The sequence below is a fragment of the Lonchura striata genome, chromosome 7 (assembly GCF_046129695.1).
Source record: "Lonchura striata isolate bLonStr1 chromosome 7, bLonStr1.mat, whole genome shotgun sequence".
Taxonomy (NCBI): domain Eukaryota; kingdom Metazoa; phylum Chordata; class Aves; order Passeriformes; family Estrildidae; genus Lonchura; species Lonchura striata.
This window is the reverse complement of record NC_134609.1, coordinates 39032253-39053380: the sequence shown is the minus strand read 5'-3', so window position 1 is coordinate 39053380 and position 21128 is coordinate 39032253. Positions and strand designations below refer to the sequence as shown.

Below are 21128 nucleotides of genomic sequence, written 5' to 3'. Positions count from 1 at the left end.
CTTTTGTTTAACGTGTTCTTACTTCCTATTTATGTCATCACAGAAAGCAAGGAAAGAAGAAATGTGACTGGTTCCCACTATTGCTCCGTGCAGGCATTTTTAAAGGCTGCTGTACTTCTGTCCTCTTTTTCCACTCCAAGCTTGACTTTTCCCCTCCTTTTTCGAGGTCTGCTGCTTTGGGTGTCCCAAGCAGGGCTGGGTTCTTCGGCAGGGGTCTTAGGACTTGCTACTGCTTCTGCTTTTTGCGAAGGTGTATCAAAGTGTGCCGGCAAAAGGACTGTTTTCTCCAGGGGAAAGCTTTCTCTCAATGACCATCAATGCACATACGTGTTTTAATCGTGTACCCAGATGGATTAAGAAAAGCCGGCACCCGTAGCAGATTTCTGTTGGATCTGTGTCTGTGAGAAGTGGGCTGTGTGCTGGAGACAGAGAGACGCTGTTGGAGAGTGGCAACAGCGGCAGGTGTGAGCTGTGAGGATGAGAAGGGCTCAGAGCAGCCCCAGGTGTGAGCTGTGAGGATGAGGAGGGCTCAGAGCAGCCCCCGGTGTGAGCTGTGAGGATGATGAGGAGGGGGTGGCTCCTCCGGCGGCTGATTTAGGGGGTTTTCCTCGCATCGCTTTTGCACGGAGCTGCTGGAGGAGAGGAGTTTATGGGGGGCTCCCGGGGCTGTCTCCTGGAAGGACGGTGGGCGCTTCGCACAGGGTCCGGGGGATCACCTGGAAACCCACCTGGATACGTGGAGCCTTGCTCAGAGGAGGAGCCGAGGGACAAACCTTTATGCCGAGAAGCAGCAGCCGAGCAGGTGAGCCGGTGCGCCTTTTCAGCCGGGGCTTTTCTCCTTTCCCTTTGAAACTTCGTCATCCTGAGGTTGAATTGGAGGGGGCAGTCCTGTGGTCCCGCCTTTTAAGGGGTTTGGACTGAGGTAAGAAGCCCCCTTTTGCCATCGTTTGAGGCAAGCCGCTTCTTTTCTGCTCTTCTAGGGGACGCAGTTGAAGGGAAGCCTACATTTCCGTGCCGTCGTTGGGGTGAGGTGAGCGCCGGAGCGTGGCGTCAGTGTCGGGCCTTCAGAGGAAGGGAGCTGCAGCCGTGGCAGCGCTGGCAGGGCGGGGATCGGGCTGTGCCGCTGCATTCGGGGCGCTTCTTCTGCCCCCGGCCCGGCAGCGAAGGGTGCGGCGCGGAGCCCTGCCGGCAGTGCCGGGGCTGGCCGGGGCGGAAGGGGAGCTGGGCGCGGCTGGGCTGCCGCGGGCCCGCCGGAGCCGCGCCGGTGCGAGCCGTGCGGAGCCGAGCGGAGCTTTGGCCGGGCCGGCGGGCGGGGGAGGCGGCGCGGGCGCCGCGCCGGTGCCGGCCGGTGCCGCCGCTCCGTCCGCTCCGGGCGCGGGGCTCGGGCGCCGCCGGGGCCCCCCGGGCGCGGTGCCGGCCCCGCCGGGCCGGGGGCTGCGGGCGGGGGTCTGCCGGCGCGGCGCCGCCTCTGCCTGCCGGAGGAGCCGCTTTCCTGCCGGAGCCGCGCTGCGCCCGGGGCCGGGAGCGCGGCTCCGCATCTTCCAGCCTCCCTCACTGCGCTGGTTTTGAGGCGCTCCTGAGGAGCTCCTGAGATCGGTGGCTTTTGATCGGCGTCGCTGTAGGAGAAGGGCCCCGGGCGCTTCTTGGTTGTTACGGTTGTTGCTTCGGGTGCTCGTGACAAGGTTTTTTTTGGATTGAGTGTTGTTGTTGGATTTCTTTTTGATCGGTTCTTATGTTTTTTAAGGATGCGTTTCTAAAGGTTTACGCTGGTTTTTATGGGTCGTAGTATGATGTAGAGGGTTGTTTTTCAATTCGGTTGTGGAGGCTTTTATTAGCGCGAGTGCATTGTGTTTGTTTTGGTGGGCTTGAGGTAGTGTGCTGTAGTGAATTAGTGAGGTTTTTTTTTAATCTTGGTAATTGCATTTTTCAAATTTTCCTATAGAGGTTTTATTCATTTGGTTTGTTTAATTGTTGTGGACGTTTTATTGTTACCGGTAATTTGGGACTTACTGTTTGTGGTTACATTTCTCTTTTGGTGATGTGTTTATTTCTGGGTGGTATTTGTATTTTGATGGTTTGAGGCATTATGGGTTTATTGAGTTAGGAATAATTTTTTTTGTTCTTACTGTATTTATTTGGGTTTTTGTTTCAGTTTGATCTATTTGTTGGTTGCTTTTTATCAGTGGTTTTTTTTTTAGGAACTTGTGTATTTATACCGTGGATTTTTTTTAGGTAGTTATTTATCTGGGTGCTTCTCTTTTTATTGTCTAGTGGTTTAGGTTTTTGTTAATCTCCTTTATTAGTTTGGTTTTTAAAGCTAACTTAGCAGAATGCTGGTTACTCTTTGAGTTAGTGTAGAGGTATGGTTTTAATTTTTAGCAGCTTTCAGGGTCTGTTGTATGGTTTGAAGTTTAGTAAGTTGGTTGGACTTCTTTTTCTAGTGGGTTTTGTGATTTGTTTTGTGGGTTTCTCTAGGGCTGTTTTTTATTTTTGTTTCATTTTTGTGATGTGTCTCACTGACAACTGTTAGTGAAAAGAGTGTAGTGTGGGGTTGTTTTTGCTGGTAGTTAGTTCTATGGTGGTGTATTTTTAGTTTCTGTTGTTTGTTTTTGGGTTTCTTTTGTTAAAGTTTTCATTTTGGGGTTAATTTGTAATTATTTTTAAGGTTTTAGGGCGATTGAGATTTTTTTTTATATGGATGTCCTGTATGATAACAGTTAATTTATTTGCTTTATGTGGCATTGATGGAAGGGTAGAGGACATTTTTGTATAGAATGTGTATTTTAATCATAGTACTAAAATAATACCATGGTAAGAGGGGCTGTGTTTTATTGTTTGTTTCTGAGGTGGTTTGGCATTTTCTTATAGGTTGGGGTTTTTTTTGTTGGCTCGTGGAGCCATTCTGGCTGTTTTTGATGAAATTGGTGGGACTTTGATGCTTTTTGATTTTGCTTTTTTTTTTTTTTTTTCTTTTTTGTGGTATAATAGTCTTTTAGAAGAATTTGGATGATTTAAAAAATATTTTTGTTATACTTTTCATCTAATGTTGTTGGATTATTACAGATGTTTTGGAGCTTTATTTTTTTGAAGTTTCATTTGGATGAATTTATGCTGGATGGTAGGACTGTGTTTTTATTTTTGGGGCAGTTGGTTCTAGGTGTATTGTATGTTTTTCAAGTGAAAGTAAATCGAGGCTTGTATTTGGTTGTTAGAGGAATGGAGAAAAATGTTTTGGTGATGTTAACAGTGGTGTGTTTTGGGGTTTTTGATTTATAGGAAGTCTGGTACAGTAGTGTTTAATGGTGGAGTTCTTTAGGGTATGATAGTTTATAGTTAATTCTTACTGGTTTTAGATTTGTGTGTAGGTTAGAGGAGGTTATTGAAGGGTAAGTGGGTGTTTTAGATGAGTTTTAGTGTTTCAGTTTATAGAGCATTTTTTGGATGGGAGTTACAGTATTTTGAGTTGTTTGGTGTCGCTGGTGATGTATTGTTGAGGTGGTAAGAAGTATTTGTTGGGTTTTTTTAAAGAAGGTTTATTGTAGATAGTTTTAGATAGTTGTGGTGGGTTGCTTGATTGTTTTATGTTTTTTAGCCTTTTTGTAGTTATTTGAAATATGTTAGAGTTTTTTGGGTTTATTGAAATACTTGATTTTGAGGAAGTTCCTGTTTAGAATGTATGAATTTTTCTTGGCTTAAAATAAAAAATTTATATTCTAGTTATAGTGAGGATTATTTTTTTTTCTTTTCTTACTGCTATATTTTGTGATATTTGTGTTAGGTTAGTAGTAGGGATAGCTTTACTTTTATACGTTGAAACGAGGGTCGTGCGTACTGGTGTTCATAAAGGTTTAATATTTTTATGGTTCTGATGTGTTAGGTTAATGAATTTATAACGTTTACAAGACTTTTTTTTGTTTTTATTTCAATACAGGCAGGGTTTTCTTAGTTTTAAGGATTTGTTTGGCATAGATTTTAGAGGCGTTATTGAGGGGATAGGACAGGGTGTCTCTGTTAATCTATTTGGCAATTTGGATACTGGGTAAATAAAATTAATATTTTGGTAGAATTTTGGGGTTTTGTTAGTTTAATTATTTATGAATTTGTGTGCCTGCAGCTGTAGTGTCTCTGCTGCAAGTCTCAGTATCCATTCATGTTTGTGTGCGTTAGGCAGTCCACTCGTGTACCAGCGAGTCCCCCCTGCAAGCGGCCGCAGAGCCGCTCCTTCGCTCTCCTGGGAATTCGGGGAGCGGCACACGGCTCTGCGACGAAGCCTTGATCTTTGTCACTTGGAGGTGGCACCAGGGAGCCTCAGGAGCGGCCGAGGAGTTGCTGTAAGTGGGGGAACTACTAGTGAGGGGGACCAGGGTCCAACCGAGTTTTGGGAACGCCACCTCACCTCGCCTGCTCTTCAGCCAGGCAGACCCTGCCAGGAGGGCGTGGGCGAAGCGTGCGGCCCGAGGAGCCCAGCGTTCTCAAGAGAATAATGGTGAGCAGCAGAATTGCTGAGTTGTGGCTGCTGTGCGGCTGAGATCGTGCAGTGATGTTTGGTGTTCTCGATTGTAGCTGAGCACGGGACCACAGCCCAGTGACCATAGGACATTCCCCGCAGGCGAGGCAGCCTCCATTGCCAGGCGACGTGGATTCTCATCCCCAGATGCCAGAGAGATAAGTGGAGGGCTAAGGCCCGCAGAGGGGGTGAAAGCGGGGTGCTGGGAGGGCCTTTAGGATCAGGTTTGGGGGCAGGGATGTGCAAGAAGTGTCCCCTTAGGCCAGCTAAAGGGAAAGTGTCTGTTTTGATCACAGTGCTGAGGTGCTCAGGGCAGAGCAGTTCTGGTGTGTGTCCTGTCACTTGTCTCTGGTGCACTCTGTGTTCTTTGGGTCTCTCAGCTCTTTCTTCTCCTCAAAAGCTCTCTCTGCCTGTCCTGTGTCACGGGTGTCTGCACGTATTTGTCCCACAACTGCTCTGCCCTGCTGCATAGCCTGTAATAGCACAAGTCCTGGGGACTTGAAATTTGTCATTTGCAGGGTGTAGTTGGGCTCTAGATTGTATGGGGAGATTGACATAACATGTTTGGTGATGCTAAGTTGTCCTGCAGCCATTTGATACTAGTCCTAACTTCCTTTCAGATGCTGACAACTCCAATCAGTGGCAGAGAGCCCCCAGTCCTGAGTGAGGGTGTTGCCATGATCAGGTCAGTCATTGTTTGCATTTGCAGGGGCAGCCTAAAGGGTGACCGTGTTACAGCAGTGTTCTTTGCCTTTATTTTTAGGTGGTCCAGGCAGATAGCAGCAGTCAAGGCCAAGTGTGCCAGGTGAGCAGTGGACCAAAGCAGTTGTTTTTGCTCAGGTTTTAGTTTTTGGTGGAACTGTAAGCATCCACTGTTGTTTGTGTGCTTTAGGGAATCCACTCAGTGTACTCATACCTCTGTCTCCAACTGGCTGATGGACCGGGTTTCATGCACGTGTGGTCTTGCCAGAAGCATTACAGGACCCTGTGACAGAGCCTTCCAATTTTGCATTTCAAGGTCCCCTCCTGGTAACCCACAGGAATGGGCAAGGAGTTGTGGTGAGGCAGGGAAGAGGAGCGAGGGTACCCTCAAGTTGCAGCAATGCCATGTCACCTTGTCTGCCCTTAACCTAGGTGTGCCTTGAGATGACGGTGTCAGAATCCAAGCGCGCCTGAGGTGTGTGGCCCAAGACTTCTTGGGAGACGGTGAGTAGCAGAATTGTCAGGTTCTGGCCCATGTGCTGTTAAGGTAGTGCACTGACATTTGGTTTTCTTTCTCTTGGCAGAGCAAGAAATAACAGCCTGGTGACAACTGGAACTTCCCAGACAGGCACGAGGCCTCGTTCTGCCCCTGATGGGGATTTGCATCCCCAGATATGTGCAAGATAAGTGGAGACCTACAACCCACAGAGGGGATGGAAGAGAGGTGCCAGGTTGGGACTCCCCAGGAGGGGTTTTTGAGTCAGTTTTGGAGATGGGGATGTCCAAGAAGTGTCTCCTAAGGCCACCTAAAGGGAAAGTGTCTGTTTTGATCACAGTGCTGAGGTGCTCAGGGCAGAGCAGTTCTGGTGTGTGTCCTGTCACTTGTCTCTGGTGCACTCTGTGTTGTTTGGGTCTCTCAGCTCTTTCTTCTCCTCAAAAGCTCTCTCTCCCTGTCCTGTGTCACGGGTGTCTGCACATATTTGTCCCACAACTGCTCTGCCCTGCTGCATAGCCTGTAATAGCACAAGTCCTGGGGACTTGAAATTTGTCATTTGCAGGGTGTAGTTGGGCTCTAGATTGTATTAGGGGATTGCCTTAATATGTTTGGTGATGCTAAGTTGTCCTGCAGCCATTTGACACTAGTCCTAACTTCCTTTCAAGATGCTGACAACTCCAATCAGTGGCAGAGAGCCCCAGTCCTGGGTGAGGGTGTTGCCATGATCAGGTCAGTCATTGTTTGCATTTGCAGGGGCAGCCTAAAGGGTGACTGTGTTACAGCAGTGTTCTTTGCCTTTATTTTTTAGGAGGTCCAGACAGATAGCAGCAGTCAAGGCCGAGTGTCCAAGGTGAGCAGTGGACAGGAACAGTTGGTTTTGCTCAGGTCTCAATTTTTGGTGCAATTCTAAGCATTTATTCTTGATTTTGTGCTTTTGGGAATCAACTCTGAGTGCGCATACCTCCGTTACCAACTGGCTGATGGACCAGGTTTCATGCCCTTGTGATCTCGCTGGAAGCATTACAGGACCCTGTGATGGAGCCTTCCAATCCTGCATGTCAAGGTCCCATCCTGGTAGCCCTGAGGGAATGGCCAAAGTGTTGCGGTGAGTCGGGGGGGAATGAGATTCCACTCGTGTTTCAGCAATGCCATGTTGCCTTGTCTCCACTTAACCTAGGTGTCCCCTGCGATGACGGTGTCAGAATCCAAGCACGCCCAAAGTGTGAGGGCCAAGAACCCGGGCATTCTGAGGAGGATGGTGAGTAGCAGATTTACCAGGTTTTGGCCGATGTGCTGTTCAGATTGTGCACTGATGTTTAGTTTTCTTTCCCTTGGCAGACCAAGAGGTGACAGCTGGAACTTACCAGACAGGGAGATGGCGTTCTTCTGCACCCAACAGGGATTTGCATCCCCAGATATGTGCAAGATAAGTGGAGGGTTATGACCCACAGAGGGGCGTGATAAGCGAGGTGCCAGGTTGGGACTCCCCAGGAGGGGTTTTTCAGTCAGTTTGGAATTGGGGACGTCCAAGAAGTGTCTCCTTAGACCATCTAAAGGCGAAAAGTGTCTGTTTTGACCTTAGTACTGAGGCATGCAGGGCAGAGCAGTTCCGATGAGTGTCCTGTCACATGTCTCTGGTGCACTCTGTGTTGTTTGGGTCTCTCGGTCCTTGCAGATATTCTTCTCATCAAGAGCTCTCTCTCCCTGTCCTGTCCCCTGGTTTGTCACATCCTGTCCTGTGTCACAGGTGTCTGCACGTATTTGTCCCACAGCTGCTCTGCCCTGCTGCATAGCCTGTAATAACACAAGTCCTGGGGACTTGAAATTTGTCATTTGCAGGGTGTAGTTGGGCTCTAGATTGTATGGGGAGATTGACATAACATGTTTGGTGATGCTAAGTTGTCCTGCAGCAGTTTGACACTAGTCCTAACTTCCTTTCACATGAAGACAGTTCGAATCTGTGGCAGAGAGCCCCAGTTCTGGAGGAGGGTTTTCCCATGATCAGGTCAGTCATTGTTTGCACTTGCAGGAGCAGCCTAAATGGTGACCGTGTTACAGCAGTGTTCTTTGCCTTTATTTTTAGGTGGTCCAGGCAGATAGCAGCAGTCAAGGCCAAGTGTGCCAGGTGAGCAGTGGACCAAAGCAGTTGTTTTTGCTCAGGTTTTAGTTTTTGGTGGAACTGTAAGCATCCACTGTTGTTTGTGTGCTTTAGGGAATCCACTCAGTGTACTCATACCTCTGTCTCCAACTGGCTGATGGACCGGGTTTCATGCACGTGTGGTCTTGCCAGAAGCATTACAGGACCCTGTGACAGAGCCTTCCAATTTTGCATTTCAAGGTCCCCTCCTGGTAACCCACAGGAATGGGCAAGGAGTTGTGGTGAGGCAGGGAAGAGGAGCGAGGGTACCCTCAAGTTGCAGCAATGCCATGTCACCTTGTCTGCCCTTAACCTAGGTGTGCCTTGAGATGACGGTGTCAGAATCCAAGCGCGCCTGAGGTGTGTGGCCCAAGACTTCTTGGGAGACGGTGAGTAGCAGAATTGTCAGGTTCTGGCCCATGTGCTGTTAAGGTGGTGCACTGACGTTTGGTTTTCTTTCTCTTGGCAGAGCAAGAAATAACAGCCTGGTGACAACTGGAACTTCCCAGACAGGCACGAGGCCTCGTTCTGCCCCTGATGGGGATTTGCATCCCCAGATATGTGCAAGATAAGTGGAGACCTACAACCCACAGAGGGGATGGAAGAGAGGTGCCAGGTTGGGACTCCCCAGGAGGGGTTTTTGAGTCAGTTTTGGAGATGGGGATGTCCAAGAAGTGTCTCCTAAGGCCAGCTAAAGGGAAAGTGTCTGTTTTGATCAAAGTGCTGAGGTGCTCAGGGCAGAGCAGTTCTGGTGTGTGTCCTGTCACTTGTCTCTGGTGCACTCTGTGTTCTTTGGGTCTCTCGGTCCTTTCTTCTCCTCAAAAGCTCTCTCTGCCTATCCTGTGTCACGGGTGTCTGCACGTATTTGTCCCACAACTGCTCTGCCCTGCTGCATAGCCTGTAATAGCACAAGTCCTGGGGACTTGAAATTTGTCATTTGCAGGGTGTAGTTGGGCTCTAGATTGTATGGGGAGATTGACATAACATGTTTGGTGCTGTTAAGTTGTCCTGCAGCAGTTTGACACTAGTCCTAACTTCCTTTCAGATACAGACAGTTCAGGTCAGTGGCAGAGAGCCCCAGTCCTGGGGTGAGGGTGTTGCTATGATCAGGTCAGTCATTGTTTGCATTTGCAGGGGAAGCCTAAAGGGTGACTGTGTTACAGCAGTGTTCTTTGCCTTTATTTTTAGGAGGTCCAGGCAGGTAGCAGCAGTCAAGGCCCTGTGTGCCAGGTGAGCAGTGGACAGAAGCAGTTGTTCTTGCTCAGGTTTCAGGTTTTGGTGCAATTGTAAGCATCCATTGTTGTTTGTGTGCTTTAGGGAATCCACTCAGAGTATGCCAATCCCCTGTCACCAACAGCTGATGGCCTGGATTTCCTGTGCTTGTGAGCTCTCAGGAAGTATTGCAGGACTCTGTGATGAAGCCTTGAAATTTTGTATTTCAAGATTGCATCAGAGTTGCCTTTGGCAATGCTGAGGAGTTGCGGTGAGTCGCCGAGGTAGGGAGGGGGAGCCAAGGTCCACTCGTGTTTCAGCAATGCCTAGTCTCTTTGTCTCTTCTTAACCCAGGCAGACCCTGCGATGATGGTGGCAGCCTCTGAGCCTGGCCAAAGTGTGCGGCCCGAGCGTTCTCAGGAGAATGGTGAGTAGCAGGATTGCTGGGTTTTGTCCATTGTGCAGCTAAGATCATGCAGTGATGTTTGGTGTTCTCGATTGTAGCTGAGCACGGGACCACAGCCCAGTGACCATAGGACATTCCCCGCAGGCGAGGCAGCCTCCATTGCCAGGCGACGTGGATTCTCATCCCCAGATGCCAGAGAGATAAGTGGAGGGCTAAGGCCCACAGAGGGGGTGAAAGCGGGGTGCTGGGAGGGCCTTTAGGATCAGGTTTGGGGGCAGGGATGTGCAAGAAGTGTCCCCTTAGATCAGCTAAAGGGAAAGTGTCTGTTTTGATCACAGTGCTGAGGTGCTCAGGGCAGAGCAGTTCTGGTGTGTGTCCTGTCACTTGTCTCTGGTGCACTCTGTTCTTTGGGTCTCTCGGTCCTTTCTTCTCCTCAAAAGCTCTCTCTCCCTGTCCTGTGTCATGGGTGTCTGCACGTATTTGTCCCACAACTGCTCTGCCCTGCTGCATAGCCTGTAATAGCACAAGTCCTGGGGACTTGAAATTTGTCATTTGCAGGGTGTAGTTGGGCTCTAGATTGTATGGGGAGATTGACATAACATGTTTGGTGATGCTAAGTTGTCTTGCAGCCGTTTGACACTAGTCCTAACTTCCTTTCAGATGCTGACAACTCCAATCAGTGGCAGAGAGTCCCAGTCCTGGGGGCGGGTTTTCTTGTATCTTGTATCTCTGTCGGCTTACATTGTATGCACTTATGTTGCACCTACCTGTGTCGGCTTCTATTGTATGTGTGTATGTTGCGCCTACCTATGTTGTCTTATATTGTTTGTGCTTATACTGTATGTACCTACGTTGCCTTATGTTGTTTGTGCTTATACTGTATGTACCTACGATGGCTTATGTTGTATGCACCTCTGTTGTGGCAATTGTGATTGGAGCTGCCTTGCCCGGGCACGTAGTCACGCTCAGGTAGAGCAGTTATAAAGCTTTGCCGTTCATCTGTTCTCTACGGGGTTTGGGGTACAACCCTGATGGGCCCAGAGTTGGTATAGCTCCTAGCTCTCAGATAGTCAGTCACTGACCGCCTCCCCTTGTCTCGTAGGTCCCCGGGTCCCTACAGAATTTCCTGGAATCTACCATTTGACATGGAGGTCCTGCGGTCAGAAGAAGCGTTTAAGCATATTCTTCAGTGCAGCGTTTCACGTAAGGGTGGCAGCCAGCGTGTCAGCAGAAGAATGTGTGAGAGTGTGACTGTCTGTGTCTGTCTGTGAGAGTTTGTGTGTGCTTGTGTCTGCAGCTGTGTGTGTGTGTGTGTGTGTGTGTGGAGCAGTTCCAACCTTGTGTGTATGGCCTTTGCCTTTCAGGGGGGGTTTTCATCAGGCAGGAGGATTTTTTGGGAGTCTCCGGAGCGAGTTGCCGTGAATGTGAGTTTGTGCGTAACGCGAAGGGGGCGTGCACGTCGGCGGAGCGTTTTGCGCCGTTTTTGTTCCGGGTGCGTCATAACAATAAAAGCGTTGTGGACTTTTCTGAAATGGAGACACGGTTATATTGTGTCAATATGTATTTTCCTTGTAATACATTATATTGTTCTGTCTTTGCAGTTGTTCCTGTCTTTTGATGTATTTTGCTATATGTAAATTGGACTTGTACTTGTGTGCCTAGGTATGATGTATTCTTTGTTGTATTTGTCTCTGTACTTGCATTTGTATGCATTGTTTCCCTGTGTATTGCTGAAGTTTAAATTAAGGGAATAAAGATTAATCAGCCCTAATAATGATGCCTCTTACCCTCTGTCCTGCCCACCATTCATCTCCTGTCTTTCTTTGGTGTGGTTGAGTCGTATCATTCTCACCCTTTTTCTCCCTTTGCCTCTTACTTTCCTCTTTAGTCTATTCCTCACTTTATCCTTCCATGTGTAACTCTTTGTCTCTGGCTGTGTTTTCCTTTGTTTCCATTTCTAAGACATCTCTATGTTTCTCTAACCCTATTTCCTTCTCACCCTGTCTATTTTCTTCCATTCCTCTACATGTATTTCCCCATGTCTCTTTGTCTCTTTCAATCTAGGTTTCACTATGTTTTCTTCTTTTTTTTCTCTTTGTCAGCCTTTGTCTTTCTAACACTTGCTATCATTGTCTTTGTCTCTGACCCTTTTTCCTTTTCTGTCCAACTTTAACTTTTTTGTCTAACTCTCTATTTCTTTCTCTCTTGAACCCTACCTTGTGTTCAGTCTCTCCATTTGTTTTCCTGTAGGTTTTCAGCTCTATTTCTTCTTTTTCTTGTCTCTCTATTTGCTTTTCTCTTTCATTTCAAGTGCTTCCTTTTCTGATTGTCTTTCACTCTTTTTCTCTTTACCCCACCTTTCTTTCCTCTTTCTCTGCCTTTCTCTTTCTAATCTGACTTTTTTGGTTTTTCTTTTTATCTCTGACTCTTATTTTTCTTGCTTTGTTTTCTTCTTACTCTCTCCTCTTCCTTTTCTTCTCAGTCTTTCTTCTTCTCACTCTCTCCTCTTCCTTTTCTTCTCAGTTTTTCTTCTCACTCTCTCCTCTTTCTTCTCACTCTCTCCTCTTTCTTCTCACTCTCTCCTCTTTTTCTTCCTCTTACGCTCTCCTCCTCCCTCTCTCCTCTTACTCTTCCTCTTATGCTCTCCTCCTCACTCTCTCCTCTTTTTCTTCCTCTTACGCTCTCCTCCTCACTCTCTCCTCTTTTTCTTCCTCTTAGGCTAAATACTTGTATCAAACATTTTAAACAGCTCTTTTATACAGAAGTGAATACATTAAAAGAGAAAGGGAAAGAAAATAACTGGTAATATATTTCAAAAGTCAAACCAGTATTTAATTTCTGCATCAAGTATTGCAATCAAAGACACCTAAAAGATTCACCTTTCCATAAAATCAAGGTTTTAGTTATTGAGATGGTGGTTTACTTATTTAGGTGGTTGTTTTTTGTCCTTCTAACAGCTTGTATTTTTAACTGTTTAGTCCATCAGCAGACAGACACCCTGTCCATCTTAACAGGCCATAAAAATAGTGCAGGTGATGACATTGGTTAGCAACCTTTTCTTCATCATCATCATCTCACATTAACCTAGAGAGACGAAAGGCACAAGGAATTCAAATTATTAGCTTTGAGAACTGAAATAAAAATCTTCTTTCTACAATTAGCCTACATATAGTGGCATTAGAAATACCACTTTAAATTCTGAAAGTACCGGAAGGAATTTATACCCAAAGGATCCTAATTCTTTGGTAAGTCAAAGCTGCCATTTGTACCTGTGAACACTATCACTTGGAGAAAATGCAACACTTAGGAAGAGTTTTAATTGTTTTTTTCATTACTTGACTGTGTCATTTTTTCTGAAGTTTTTACAGCTTCTTGCATTCAAATGAAGGAAGATTAAGGCTGGATGGTTAAGGTTGTAATGCAGCATTTCAAAGTAATATTTGTGAAGATGTACTAGAAACTGCATTGCTTAGAAACCTATTATTTCAGTAATCCTTTCTCAGAACTTCACAAAGGTCCTCTTATTGTGTCTTTGATAAATAAAATGTGATTTCTATTTAGAAAGAATTAAGGTAGTGAAGACTAACTAGAGAAGAACATGCAACCTTATAGATACTGAGGCAAAAAATAAAGCAAAATGGTTAGTTGCTGGTTCCAACTGGTATTTTTAAGTCTGTATGGCTAAGCATCTCTATCTTAAATTTGTGATCTTTCTGCAATTTTGTATTTATGGGGCTTATGCCTGTTCAGAGTAATTAGTGTCATTTACATTAGAACAAATACTGAAATACAAAAAATGAAAAGTTATTGGCAAATGGGATACAGAGTAGCAAATCTGGAAATTAGACGCTGCTGATATTTATCTGTAATGAAATTTGGCATAGGACCAGCAATAGCCAGAAGTAGGTAGAATATCCTGTGATACAGCATCTGAAATTCATCAAAACCCCCCCTCCAAATTACCTTCGGTATTGTAAAAGTTTCCATTCTTTTTATTATTTGTACTTTATTAGAGGCATCTTGTCAGTACTACTTTTTCTTAGCCTTATCCGGAGATGCTTTCTTATGTCTGACTCCTGAAAGTCTCTGTGCAGAACCAGAGTTCTGCAGAGCTTTTCCCCCTGTATTCCTTCCCTTTTCTGTCTTCCCAAAAGCTTTTGGGATTATGGCTTTTACACCATAATTTACTTAATTGCCTTTTCGTGTCAGAGAATTCTTATGCATATAACATCTCATTTTTAACTACCTGCTTGGTATTGCTACAACATCAAAGAACTTATAAAATTATTCTTTGTTCTCTTATTAGATTTTTTGCTTTGTCCTTACAGAATCTTCTCTGATAAATAGAAGTGGTAGTGCTTTTTATTTACTGCCTTAATTTCCTGCAATAAAAAAACACTCTATGTTCATTAATCATTCAACGACAAAGGGTATTCTGTATTGGAGCCAAAATTGTATACGTTTCTAAGCAACTACAGCATTTTGCTTTATTTTCTTAAATCTGTTTCAGAGCTTTGATCAAATTGCACTCTCCAATTGTTTTCCAAAGGGTGTAATAAGAGAAAAAAATAACCATTTTTATAACGAAATTTCAAGCCAATAAAATCCTTAAAGGAAATTTGATTCTGTAAATGAGGACTAGGAAGAGGAAGGTCATAAGAAGTTACATCATCTGAGTTTAACCATCCCCTTAGCACACTGATCTAAAACAGGAAAAGCGTATGAAAAACTGCAGAGGTGTCTTCTGAGAAGGTATATGCACATTTCACATACTTCTTGTTCTGTATCTTTCTTCTAAACAGTGATTAAAGCAGCTCCCAGTACAGATCTGTAACAAATTCATGAGCAAATCTGATAAGACGTGTCTTTGAGTAAACTGTGAACCTAACCTGACAACTAAGATAACTAGTTTGTCAGTTGATCTTACCGCACCATTCTTTTCTCCTGTATCTGGTTTCTTTTCTTCAGAATTAACCCAGTACTTTCTCCCCCATCGTGCTTTACAAACAACCTCCCTATCTGCTTTTTGTGCCCTATGAAGCCAAGAGGAGCAGTGATGCACAGGAACACTGAAACTCCAATGTCTGGTCAACTAAATCTGGATGATGCTCTTTAGGAGCAGCAGAATGATTTTCTAACTGCAAAAACTGTTATAATACCACTTATTTAAACTTGATTTCCTGTTCACTTGTGAATTGATTATTTGACCTTAAATTGTTATGGTTTTTTTGACCATAAAGCCAGTTCTGATTTGCTGAGTTGATGCCGTAGAAAATACTTATATTTACATGGTTCAGCTGTTCGCAGGTAAAGTTGCATGATTCAATAGCCACTGGACATGCTGAGTTCTGACTGGCGTGTTAAAATTTTTCTAATATGTGGGAACTCAAAATGTCTCTCAGACATTTTTAGAGGTTCCAGGCCTTGGTCAGAGGCATTCTAGACCCTGGCAGACAGCTGAAAAACAGCTGTGATTTTGAGTTTGAGCCATGGAATGAATTGCCAACTTTGGAGGTGGAACAAGCAATCACAAAAGGTTAGATAGTATAGTAAAAGTAGTTACAAAGTAGAGGGGAAATTTTTTTAGTATTGTACAGGGGGGTTTTAACGCATGTACATGGGGGTCAGAAGTTCTAAGATGGAGGAAAGTGGGCTGATCCTGTTCTTCCTCCTTCTTTTTCCTTACCTCCATGTTCTTGGTGATGTTGGCACTCACAGATTGGTTTAGAGTAGAAAAACACTTGGCAACGTAGGTAGTAGGTATTGGGGAATAATTATAAACGTGTTATACGTAATATATCTTATAAAAGATAGCAGCAGCCCTGGGCGGAGAGGTAGATGAAGAAGGCAGCAGATCGAGAGGATGTCAGGGGGTGTGTGTGCCTCTACCCAGGCCGCTGATCAAAGAGCCGCAGTCCAAGAACATAATCTGTTAGATAACTAGCGATAAACTGCCTTGAGACCGAACAGCTAAAGCCTGCGGAGTTTTTCTTTGGAAGCACGGGTGGGAGGAGGAATTTCACCACCACATGAGACCCCAGAGCAAGGCCGGGGTTCTCACAGTAATAAAGATGCACCCTTTGTTTATCCACCTTTGTCATTTATACATCCAGCTGTGAAGCTCTCCAGCTTTGCAGTGCTGTTTACTAGGACAATTGAATACCATAACTTCCCAAATTTTGTGTACGTGACCAATCAATATGCAGATTTTATAGCCATAATTTCACACACAGACAATTTGTTAATCGGGCTGCATGCTAAGCTGAGGAAAGCAACACAGCAAATAGTTTTTGCTTTTTGATAGTTTCTGCCATGTCGAGCTCTCATTCTGTCCATTGGTAATGATTGTACCTCTCATGGGAGGAAATCTGACGGACAAACATACAAAACAATCCACTATTTGGCATAGAGGGAACTAACAACAATAACCGAAGTTTAATATTTTGCTTCCTTTGTCACCTAAGGGTGTGGAAGGTATTCTAGTTCATTGAGTTTATATTCTGTCACTGATCTTTAGCTGAGGGACACAAAGATATATGTGTTATGCGTGTTTGCATATTTATGTGTTTATATATGCATGTAGATATAGACATATAAAAACACATAAATACACACAGGTGGGGGTGTATGTATATGTATGTATTTATATATATATGCCTGAGGTCATATGTGTGTGGGATTCAGTTTGTGTTCTGTTAAACCCAGCCCTCTGTGTGTGTGTGTGTTTGTACCTCGTCCACAGGAGCTGGTTACAGTCCTGGCTATTGAACTGTTGTTGTTTTCAAGCTGTAATTTATTTGGTAATGATATACAATGTTTCACAGTGATAAGGAGTCAATAATGAATATGTTATGCTTTAACATCATAAAGACATCCTTAGGAAAAAGTCCCTGTCTTTCTCCAACAGTGATCCATATGGTGTGCTACTAAAAGGAGAAGATCTCTGAGTGAACAAATGTGAAATAGTACAGACTTAATCTTTATTGCTCTTTTCCTATCAAGATAGCCTTTGTTGTCTGGCCTATGAAGACACTGCAAGACTACTCACTCATACAGCATTGTTTTATTGTTCACTTTTATTTTCTCTAAAGCAGACCGGGGTTGTTTTTTTCTTTTTCCTTTGCATATGTCTTAAGAAGTTGACCTTTAGCTTTACTAATGCAATTAATAGTTTTTGCTTCCTATCTCCTATAAATGATGTTGGTGAAATAGGTCACCTGATTTCATGTTCTAGTAGGTACAGTCAGAGAAAATTCTGGCTATGTAAATTATCATATTTAATTAGCATTATTTCTATCCTCTTTATTACACATTTTGCAATACTATTGATTGTTGGACCTAGAGTATCTTTTGTCCTCAAGCCACACACCTAGAAGTCACCTAAATCTTCATTTTTTCTGAGGATAATTCAGCTTGGAATATTTTTTTTTAATCTAGATTAAGAGTAAATAATTTAAATGGAAGTTTTGACAGGACCACACGTATAAGGTTTTGAAGTATTTCAAGACTACGAAAAATTGCTACCCTGTCATCTGACTTTTTAGTCTTTATCTAAGACATAAACCACGTGTTTGTTTGATGTTTGATTTTTTGTCATAAAAGGAGTAGGTGCTTTATCAATAGACTTTATTTTAATCAATACTGCCTTGATTATTCCCTACATGAATCCAATTTTTATTTCTACTGTCTAGAGTGGGAAAATATGAGAAAGAGTTCCCCACATCAAATCCATCTGCATCATCTCAGAGGCTGCCTTCAGTAGCTTAAACATGACTAAACCCCTCCCACTGTTACACTGGAAAGAGTCTTGCTGACTCAAAACTTTAAAAAAACCTTGTAGTTTTCACTCCATTTAAATGTGTCACTTTTAATAGCAAAACAAGTAGAGAAATTCCAATGTGAACTCATTTTAGAGCAATGACCAAGTATTATGAATATTTGACTGCATTTAATCTTTCAGTTCCTTTTCTTATTGCATCCTTAATCCTACTCCTGAAGGGACTTGGATTTAAATACAGTAGAATTTCCAGTGTTGAGCAAATCTCTGGTTTCATACCTGAAGATCTCCTTAGTTCAAAAATCCACTTTGTAATTAATTTTATTTATGCTGTGCAACTCTGCTTTCCCAGATATTAAAAAACATATTGGCAAAGAATATGACATTATTTCTTGAATAAAATGACAGGAAGTAATGCAGCAAGATTTTCTGCCTTGAGAGTCACCTGACTTCTCCATTCAGTGACTTTATATTCCTATTCAGGGATTATTATACCTAAGAGATCCAGAGTATAGCCAAGAGAATAGTAATAGAGAAGTTCTAACTAATGCTGATTTTCTACTGTTTGTTACTATTTCCTCACCCATAAAAGGCACTTGTAATTAATTTTCTGTTCCCTAGGACCACCTGTAGAAGTAAACTTCACTATTGGTGATGAGATTTAAACACGAAGAAAAAAAGCTGGGTAAGTATGAAGTTGTTAAACTCGCTGTCACAAGACTGTATTGTTGAAGACTGTTAGAGGGATGATGGGAGTCTGGGATAAGTTTAGCTATGAAAACTTAGTTCCATTTCATTAAGTAGGCTTAAAAGAAGACCCAAATTGGGTTGGTTTTTTGCTGTTGTTGTTGGGGTTTTTTTGGTATTTTGTTTTTTTTTGGTGGTTTTTTTTTTTTTTTTTAACGGAATATTTTTGGAAAAAATATGAAGTAGTTATCTCTGACATTTCTATTGACAGGTTGCCAAGACATGTCTGGGGAATCGTAATGATTCAACATCTCGTTTGGAAGCAGCAGAAACAGAGACAAGCTTTCAGGTATTCTCTTCCAGAGTAATTTGTGGGGTTTTACTAAAAAGTCTCATGAGATTCGGTTACTTAAAGTATACTTACACATTCTTCACCAAGTTCTGTCTCAAAAGAGAAGACTACTTAATTCAGACTTTGTCTGTGTCTGATTGCAATTGACCTGTTCAAAATGATTTCTGGCTGGTAACAACTTGCAAACTATGAAATATTTGGAAAGCTGGTAGTCAAATGAATTAGTAGTCAAATTACTTAATTTGACAGTGTGATGTGTATAGCCCTGGAAGCAGGAGTAAGGAGAGTTATCCAAAATAATTAAATATTAAATACCTATGTGGTTGTTTTCATACATATATACATAAAATATGCAGTGATATGAAGCTGTATGTAGCATCAGACTTGTATGGTTTTGCACTGTGAAGGTTGTTAATGATGCTTTCTTAGAGATCAGGACCCTTTTCTAGGGACAATTCCATTGCCATGGAATTTTAACTGACTTTTTTATTTCTGTTTATGTATATATGTATTCTATACACCATGTTTTTACCTTTACAGAAGTTTCACAGCCCTCCATGGACTAAACCTGAAGATGAAAAATCACCTGAAAAAAAAGAGAAAAAATACGTAGAATCAGTTAGTACACCAGAATAAAAACTCTAAATGCTGGTAACCTACATTGAAAAATGCCAATCACTTCATATTCTGCTAGCACAAAGGCATGAAATGTCCCAGGTTTCTAAAGCATGCGTTTTTCACTATTCTATGAATGTCTGTAAATTAGTCTATAACAGACCATTTAGTACCTTCCAGCAATAATCCAAAATTGATGTTTGAAGAAGTGCTTTGTAAAGCAGTCCAGTTTTTGAACTCTTGTTCTACCTTATCAGTAATTGTATACTATAAATTACCTGTTTTGTAAACAACAGTCATTCTCAAGTATGTTTCTCACTATTTCATGTAATTTTGTGGCAGATTCGGTTCTAATATTAAGAGGCAGTCAATGTGGAGGGGGGGAAGATATCTGTGTAACCATATTTGAAGTACAATCCTTAAGTGCAACTGCAAAAAGACAACTGTGTGTGGGGGGGGGGGGTCCATGTATGCTTACCTTTTAGTAATTCCATCTCAAATCTACTTACTTACACAATAAAATATGCTTATTGTGTTCTTTCTTTCCTCAGTGCTATCTTAACTAGTTCATTTTTGAACACTGAAAAGCTGACAGAATTGGATTTTAAGGGATGGAGATGGAGAGAATCATTACTTTAAGGATTCAAGCAAAAAAATGTGCAGGTGGTACTGAGTTACAGTGTCATAGCTTGGATGGCAGCCGTGGGAAGTCGGTTTCATCCCTTGTGTTTGTGCTGATCTCGACGGGATGGAATACACTTCCAAGGGGAAAGCCCTGTTTGGTCCACTACAGTTGGCCTTTGATCACTCCATCGGGGAGGATTGATTGGAATCAGCTCTGTCACTCATGGATTCTTTTCGTTTCTCCTTAGTCACACTCTATGACAAGAAAGCAGAAAAGAAAGGGAGAAGAGAGAATGTTTTTCTTTTTTGGGTGCATGTCATTGTTGGTCTAATTTAAGAATTCATATGCCATATCTTTTTGAGATGCAAATCTTTCAGGAATGGATGCAATGCTATCTATCCCTAGCAAGAAGTGTCTTAAGCATTTGTAACTTGTAAACTTCCACCTTTGTCTTAATGCACACCTCAGCACATTTTCAACTAGATTTGAAGTAGTTATAATAATTTACTTTGTCTTGCTTTGTATCAGTTTAAAAGCAAATAGACAAATCTTTTATTTGACTTAGTGATGCTCTGTCTTCAGTTTTAGCATTTAAGACTTTACCTCTCCTTCAACAGTCTCCTTCAATACCTCCTTGTCCTTGCTGGTGTGAAAAATGCATATTTTATGATTGGCTTTTCTCAAAGGCTATAATGAATATTATAAGTGTAATGTTAGAAAGTTAGGCTGTGTTCATTCGCTTAAGTAGTGTGTTAAATACAGTTTTAGGTTCTAACATAATGTTAAAATAGAGACTATGTAGGTGGGGAAGTTTTTTTTTTAGGAATGAGATACTTACTTCAAAGAACACCTAAATCTTCCAAAGGAGAGGAATTTATGGCTTCTTATCAGAAGAAGCTAATTTCTTCAGGCCTTACTCGAAGACACCAAGGGATTAAAGGAAACAATTAACATACAACAAACAGAGTTTCTTGTTTAAAATAGAATGCATTCATAACCATAAAGGATATATAAATATGCAACAAGTATATTAGTTTAAGGGTGATTCCTTTATTCACAAGTCATGCTTTTCGTAGCTTAATGTCCGAGAACATCCGGACGTCCGTAATTCTTTACTTTTTTTATTGTCTTGTAATTGTCCTAACTCTAAGCTTTAGTACTCTAATGATATTATTATTTTTATAGCCATTTTATTATTATTAAACTTTTAAAATTTTAAAAACCAAGCGATTAGCGTTTTTTTTCACACTGGTATGAGTAATCTTTCACCCTGACATTTTGTATGTGCTCCTCTACTCAAAGATAGATAGTTGCAGTTTCTCTGCCTCGAGAAAACACAATTTTAAAAACTAAAAAACCTCATGAGCTGACCAAATGATGACAAAGTACGGCTTAAGACTATCCATGTGAAGAGTCAAAAGACATGAAATCATGGCTACAAAGTTTATTTCTCTTGATTTCCTGATGCCCCTGGAATGATTTGGGCCTCAGGAGGCACCTGGGAGCCTCCGTTTGTGTCCTGGGCGGGGCCGTGGCTCTAAAAGGGGTAAAGGCTGGAGGAAGGGGGGTCCGGGGGGGAGAGGAGCAGGGGCTGGGATCGGCGGTGCCCTGG

At 42.9% G+C, this 21128-nt stretch overlaps 2 long non-coding RNA genes across 2 annotated transcripts; both read left to right on the top strand.

Moving 5' to 3' along the window:
- The first annotated feature begins 200 nt into the window (after positions 1 to 200).
- On the top strand, positions 201 to 4325 carry LOC144246582 (uncharacterized). The gene is made up of 3 exons (XR_013340238.1): positions 201 to 802; positions 981 to 1030; positions 4168 to 4325. It is a non-coding gene; the product is annotated as an uncharacterized LOC144246582 (long non-coding RNA).
- A 5780-nt stretch (positions 4326 to 10105) lies between these two features.
- On the top strand, positions 10106 to 20252 carry LOC144246637 (uncharacterized). The gene is made up of 6 exons (XR_013340298.1): positions 10106 to 10663; positions 10825 to 11122; positions 17859 to 17922; positions 18196 to 18273; positions 18817 to 18894; positions 19443 to 20252. It is a non-coding gene; the product is annotated as an uncharacterized LOC144246637 (long non-coding RNA).
- Positions 20253 to 21128: the final 876 nt, after the last annotated feature.